General features: G+C 34.6%; 1 pseudogene; it reads right to left on the bottom strand.

Annotated features, from left to right (window-relative positions):
- Positions 1-166: 166 nt before the first annotated feature.
- Positions 167-2393, bottom strand: LOC108544621 (non-histone chromosomal protein HMG-17 pseudogene; annotated as a pseudogene).
- Positions 2394-7378: the final 4985 nt, after the last annotated feature.

Genomic DNA, 7378 nt, shown 5'->3' with positions numbered 1-7378 from the left:
AAAAAAAAAAAAAAAAAAAAAAAAAAAAAAAAAAAAATTTCTTCAAAACTAGAAGAGAAAGCTGTTTTCACTACATCAATCCAGGTTTGGAGACATTCTATTATTTACATATGCCCCTTCCATCTAAAATAGCAATGAAGTGTTCTGTGTGCTAACAACATAGATTTTAAAAAAGTAAAACAAGATTCTGCATTTTTATAAAACTTGATAATAATAGCATTTCAAACTGCATAGTCACCGGAAGTACACACTCATCAAAAAGGCACACACTCCACTTGTCATCTCCAGCACCTTCAGCTTTCTGTGCCTGGTCTGTTCTGGCATCTCCATTTTCTGTAGGGTTATTCCCCTCCTTGCCAGCATCAGCTTTTCCCTTCTTCCCTTTGGGTACCTTCTTTCCCTTCTTGGCAGGGGCCTTTTTAGGCTTGGGCTCTGGCTTTGGAGGAGCAGGTTTAGCAGACAACCTCGAGGATCTTCTCTGTGGTTCATCCTTCACCTTGGCTTTATCTCCTTCAGCCTTTCTCTTGGGCACGGTGGTGGCAACAATCGCTGGATGTAGGCGCTGGGCACGGGATGCAACGGTGCGAAGGCTTTGATTGATCGGGGGTGTTCTCGCCTTTTCTTCTTCACACTGTTCCTGGAGTTATTTTCAAGATATCAGAAAGCACCTTTAGATCAATTGTCACTTTATGTCTACGGCTGAGTAGAACAAACTTAAATATAAGGAACTTGGTTTCGCTCCATTAACTCTGTGAAGGACACTGTCTATTTGATATAATCAGGATGACCATGAGAATGTGTCTCTCAAGTCTCTAGCTGCAGGGACCTTAACTGTCCAAGGGCCTAGCAGCGGTGCTCTGAAATTCACATAGGTTCTTGTGCTGATGTACAACTCTCAGGCTATCCCCAACCGAAGACTGAGTATGGCAGCATACCAACGCAGGCCTGTTCCTGGGAGATGCAGCTGTCCTCTGATGCACAACTTTGATTTGAGGACTCATCTGCCTTGGCTAACTGCCTAACTTGCCTTAGATCTACATGGCAGTTTGAAATGCTGCCACACTAACTGATTCAAATTTACCTCCCTCTTTCATTTTATTTTATTTTATTTTTTTTAGCAGTATCTTGGTTTAATGACTCTGTAAGCAACCCTTAGCTCTCTCTCCATTTTCTCTCACAGGCTTTTCCTTTGTGAGATTTCTTTCTCATTAAATCTTATTTTGGTGCCTGCTTCTCAGAGAATCTAAATTAATACAACAACCAGTTCTTATATTCTGAAGTTTAAAAAAAAAAACTCCATGAATATGTAGACCTATTATTTTATCACAATAAAGTGCATTGTTACAAAATATTTGAGAACATCAGAAATAAGTTTATAAGTAATTTCAAATAGGTGAATAGAGAAACTATAAATTATAAACTTAAAAAAGTACTCACTATATCTCGGTACCTAAAGATGTAGAGATAAAATATAGAGTTTACCTCCATATCACATCTATTAAAATTAACAATAGGAATAAATGACTTAATGCTTTTAAATAGTTTTGTGGGGTGATTACATTATCACGTAATCCATAAGAGTTAAATATCAACTTAGTTTATATTGAGAGTGTAAGTATAACCATATTTCAAATTTCAAGATTGTAATGGTATATTTGTATATTTTTCTTTCCTACACTGTAAATTCCCCATTAGTCTTGATTTCCTTGAGGATAGAGACCATGATTATTTTACTTTGCATTTCAAGTACCAGTAAAGACCAAATTCAGAGTAAGTGCATAATGAAGGTTCTCACACCTCCCTACTCTAATTATTGTCCAGAGGCCAGGATTATTGGCATCATTGGAAAGTTATTGGAAACGCAGGATCTAAGATTACCTACAGGACTACTGGTTCCAAATTGGCACTTTATCAAGATCTCTAAATGGTTCATGCACACATTAAAGTATAGGATGAAGTGATACAGAACCCTTGTCTATCTTTTCTATTTATTCTTTCCTAAGATAATCTCAGCTTTAGTAAAATTGTCTTCTCTGCCTCATAGACATTTATTCTGGGAAAACATTTATTTAGAAGAGAAGCCATATTTGTCTAAACTGGTGATGGCATAATTCTGTTGGAAATAGATTTGTTTATTCATAAGTCAATGAGTTAAAAGAGAAAATCTGCTGGAAGGAGAACTTCTGGTCAAGGTGTTATGATTTCAATAAGAGTAAAAACTCTTTTCCTATCTCTGGATGTTGTTGTATATTAGACCTTTAAAAGACTCAAGAAGTGTCTTAGCTTTTTTCTACTTGTATGATAATGAATCCCAAAAAAGAAGAAAGATGGGGCCATGAAAAACAAAAGACAAATGGAAACAGAACCCTAACCTGTTGTAACCGGGGCGGCATTGGTGGAACTCTTGATATCTGAGATAAAACAAAGAAACAAATTGAAACAAAGCAACAACACAAACTTACGTGTTTAAGTAAACTAAAATGGAAACTATTCTTTTTTAATCGTTATTTTTTTTTAATGTTGCAGCTGAGGGGATTCTATCCCATACAAGTTTTGAAAGAATGAATGAATGACAGGAAATGAAAATATAAGTTCTGTTGCTGGGTAGGGAAAGAAAATAACCATCATTAGTTTTATAGTCATGGTTGCATATTTTTCTCTGCTCAAGTGTTGGTTTCATATTTATTTTCCTGTATTAAAATTCAACACAGTTATTTTTCCTACAAATACGTATTACTTCTAAATAAAATCAAATATTCTGTCACAAGAAAAAAATTGAATATATTTATCATTGAAATGTTTGGGCAATTCAATGAGAAAACAAAAGTAGTTAAGTTTGTTATTTGTCTTAAAACAATGGCTATCCTAAATAATATTTTACTTTTTTAACCAGAAATATTTACATCAGTTAAATTGTCTAAGAAGCCTTCTTTACTCATATAGATATGTACCTCTTGAATTACCTTTATACATGGGTACAATGGTGAGATGAATTTCATGTACTTTTAAGAAGTAATATAGGATAGAATTTGAGATATTATCACCATTGTCATTATTATTTTTGTATTAGTTGGCCTTCATTGTGTACATTAAACACTAGGCACTATTCTCCATGCTTTACAGGGGTTAATATATTTAAACCTTACAACAGCTCTACGTGCTGGGTACACAACAATTATTGCTCCATTTTTTGGATTAAGATGTCTCAACTTTGGCACTACTGATATTTTGGGTTAGATAATTATTTGCTGTGGGAGGTGCTACTATGTACTGTAGGATGTTTAGCAGCATTACTTGCCTCTGCCTTCTAGATGGGTTGAAAACCACTTTTATAGATTAGGAGAATCAAGCATAGAAAGTATGCAACCCAAATTTCCCATTAGGACTACTGTGCTCATTCCCTCAGCTGCTATATGTTTTGGAGCCATCAGATGAGTCTGTCCTTGGGAATTGTTTACATATGACCTATCACAGAGTTAGACACATAATAAGTGGTAGAGTCAGGATCCAATCTCATGCTGGATCAAGTTTCCATGCTCTTAGCCGTTATGCCATGTTGCCTGTCTTATACCTATTACTAATGGAAAGAAGACAGCAAGCAGAAATGAAAAGCTATTCGTTTTATTCTTGTCATTTCCTCTGCCTAAAATGCCTTGACTTCCCTACATGTGTTTGATTGATCCCATTAATTAACCTCTCCTTGTCTCATCTTAAATATGCCAGCTGAGATTTCCTGTTATCTGTAGGCTATTTCACCTACTACCAAGCCAAGCAGAATATCAGGATATCTTACTTCATAAATCAAGAAGGGTTAGAGATAGATGTAGCTGCTCCTTGCCTAAATGTCAATATCCTGAATTTTAAACTCTGTGATGATTCACCTCAGATGAGAACTTTATCCATTAACCTTTCCTTTAATTTCAAGAAGCTTCCCTTTCTCCTTCCTCTAAACAAAATACTCATCTTCCTTATCTTTAAAGTTCACATACATAAATGTAAAATAAATGAACAGAAACACTAAAAATCACTGAGTTTTCTTCTCTTTAAAAGATACCTTCTTTCTCTTCCTCTGTTTATCATCACACTTCTTGAAAATGTTGCCAATGATTGTTATACTATGCAGGTCCTGGTCATCTCATTAAAATCTGACTTCTTCCTTATTTTCACTTTTTAGGAACAGTGTTTGTCATTGGAAACCAAAACCTTATTGACTTATTTCCAGATCAATTACTTTGCCACCTCTCTAAGAATGTGATAGGGATGAACAAACACTCCATTTTGACACTCTCATCTTCCATGGCCTATGAGATTCCAGTCTCTCTTTTCAATCTGACTCAGCTGAATGCTTTTAAAATAAGCCTATTTTCACTAATTTCTCTGTGCATTGAGGATGTTAGTGTGGACAGCCTGTGTTCTTATGCCAGGTCTTCATCTTGAGTCTTCTATTCTGTGTTGCCATGGCTGAAACAACCATACATATGCATGTAACTTCAGAAATCTGTATTTTTTTTAGCCTCAGCTCTACTTTTGAGTTCTGCAAGGGGCTAACAGTTCTACAAGAAGCTTCCACTAAAAATCAAACACTGAATTAAAGGCTCTAAGAATATCAAATAACTTAATTCACACAGCAATTCTATAAGGTAGGTACAATTATTCTCTCTGTACTTCCAGTGCCAGTCAGAGTGACTATCATGTGGGAGTTGTTGAATGATAATGTCTGAATTAAATGATTCTCACCTAAATCGTCTTTACAGCAATATCTTCAGAGACCATCCTCCATTAAAATACCACCACAAGGACATTAAGCTGAGTGCTATTCCAGAATAAAAAGCCTGCACTTGTGAACTTTTACACCTTTGTATATGCTGTTGCCTTGGCTTGGAATGCCACTATTTGTTGACCATCCCAGTTACTTTTTAAGACTCGAATTATTTCTGTGATGTTTTCCCCTAAATTCCACTCTTTTTCACCACCACCCCTTGCATCTTTGCTACAGAGAGTTATTCATTTCAATCTGTCCTATCTCCAGATTTCTGTATGTGTGTATATACACACACATATATATACACACACATATAACGTGTATATAACACATTATATACATATATACTATTAATAAAGTCGGATACATGTCAGAACATGCAGGTGGTTAGCATAGGTATACATGTGCCATGGTGGTTTGCTGCACCTATCAACCCGTCATCTAGGTTGTAAGCTCCACATGCAGTAGGTATTGGTCCTAATGCTCTCTCTTTCCTTGTCCCCCCTCCACGATAGGCCCTAGTATGTGATGTTCCCCTCCCTGTATCTATGTGTTCTCATTGTTTAACTCCCACTTATGAGTGAGAACATGTGGTGTTTGGTTTTCTTTCCCGTGTTAGTTTGCTGAGAATTGTGGCTTCCAGCTTCATGCTATATGTATTCATAAAAGCATACATACGTGCTGTTTTGAATTGTATCTTCTTTAATTCTTTCTTCTATAACTCTGCACAGTTTTATCTAGCATATTTTAGCATGAAGTAAATATTCAATGAAATATTATTTCAATTTAATTAAAATCAAATAATTATCTAAAGCAAATACCTACTTTTATGTGTCTTATTGTTCTATGTGTATATATTCTCTGTGCATTGAGGTACCTCTGTTACCAGTTTGTAATCTGATTTATCAGTGTCCATTACTTAGATATACTTGTAGAAAAAATGTATGAATGAATGACCCACATCACTCCAAATGTGTAAGGTGTTGATTTTATTATTCAATGATTATTTTATATTAAACATTTAATTACTGAATTAGTTGAAAGTGGAGTCTGAGTAGGAAACTTGAACCCAGAGGTCCAAGCCTAAAGGCATTAAAGGCTTATTTAAACATTTATCTCACTATCTATTAATTGAAGGATTTTAAATTACTAGTAAAGATCACAAATAGTCATTATCATGTGTAACAGGGCTAGAGTTGAGATACTACAAAATTCAGTCTTGATTTAACAGGATTCAACCTTTACATGGAAAGATTCCTGCTTTTTATTAAGAACGAATTCAAGCATTATTCAGAGACAATTATGTGAGGCCTAAATTTAACTCATCTGTATGTCCTTTTGGAATTCAGGTGCTTGAAGTAAAATCTTGACACAAATAATAGGGGCAGAATTCCCAAATGATAGATACCTTAGTATCATAATAAGTAGAGTTCTATTAAGAAGGAATTAGAAAATATGCAAATTTCTTCAAATGTATGCATACTTTAAAAAGTCTTAAAAAAATTAGATATTTAAATCAGAGTAAGAAAATTTTAATTTCGAGTAAAGGGAAGAAGATACATAACAATATTTTGTCTATGATAAGGTCTATAATGGAATTACAAAGAATACATAAGTATTTCTTAAAATTAGAAAATATATTTACTCAGAAGTTTATAATTATTTGTAGTATACTGCAATAGTATTTGTAGATTTGTTCTTAAAGATATTGTGAAAAAGGGATCACAAGTTTGCCAAAGGGAGATATTGCAAAAGGCTATTTATCATGTTATTTATTTTTATATTATTATAAATATTTATTATATTTAAACATAGTGTAGGATAGGGTGACCTGGTCTCCCACTTTGTAAGGACAAATTCTTGGTACAGTTCAACCGTATCAAGTTGATCAAGCTTGAAAAGGCTATCTCATGTTGATTAAAATCAAAAGTGACATATATAAGTTACAATGCCAATTTATTTTCTTACAATAGAAATATAATTGCCATAGCAAATTTCCTTTAGGCAAGCTAAATGAGAAGACCATTATCAGAAGATTGCTGGTTGAATATGGAACCAGAACTGGTGTTAGAGAGACTGGGATACAGCTGAGCAGTTATATCATTTGAATATTTAATGCCCACAGGCTAAAACACCAAATGTATCCATTTTCTCAATAGATTTACTTTTTATTCCATATGAGGGTTCAGTAAGTGGTTCAAGGCAATCTCTTCCTTGCTTAATGATGGATGACCACTGCCAAAATGCCTCCTTTTTTCTTTGTATACATTTCTGACAATTTTTTTTCCAGTTGGCACATTTTTAAATTTAGCAGTTAATTTATTGATCCATTTACTGTCAAGTTCCTTCGCTGGCAAGTGATTCTGCTCTCAGGTATTTGTGTATCTCTGATCTTACATACGCTGTGTTGAATTTAGAATTTAACTGCCAAAGTGAAATCTTATTCTCATGTCCCACTTCTTGGTGGAGACATTTTTGCCCTCTCCATGCCCTCATGAAGCCAGTGAAAGCATAAGATTAGATTTATAGAAACACACACACACACACACACACACACACACACACTACTCTTATTATTATTGTAGGCTGCATTTCTACTGCCATCATTTTGTAGAA

The sequence above is a fragment of the Rhinopithecus bieti genome, unplaced genomic scaffold, assembly GCF_001698545.2.
Source record: "Rhinopithecus bieti isolate Rb0 unplaced genomic scaffold, ASM169854v2 scaffold_27206, whole genome shotgun sequence".
NCBI lineage: Eukaryota > Metazoa > Chordata > Mammalia > Primates > Cercopithecidae > Rhinopithecus > Rhinopithecus bieti.
This window is presented reverse-complemented; position numbering and strand designations above follow the sequence as displayed.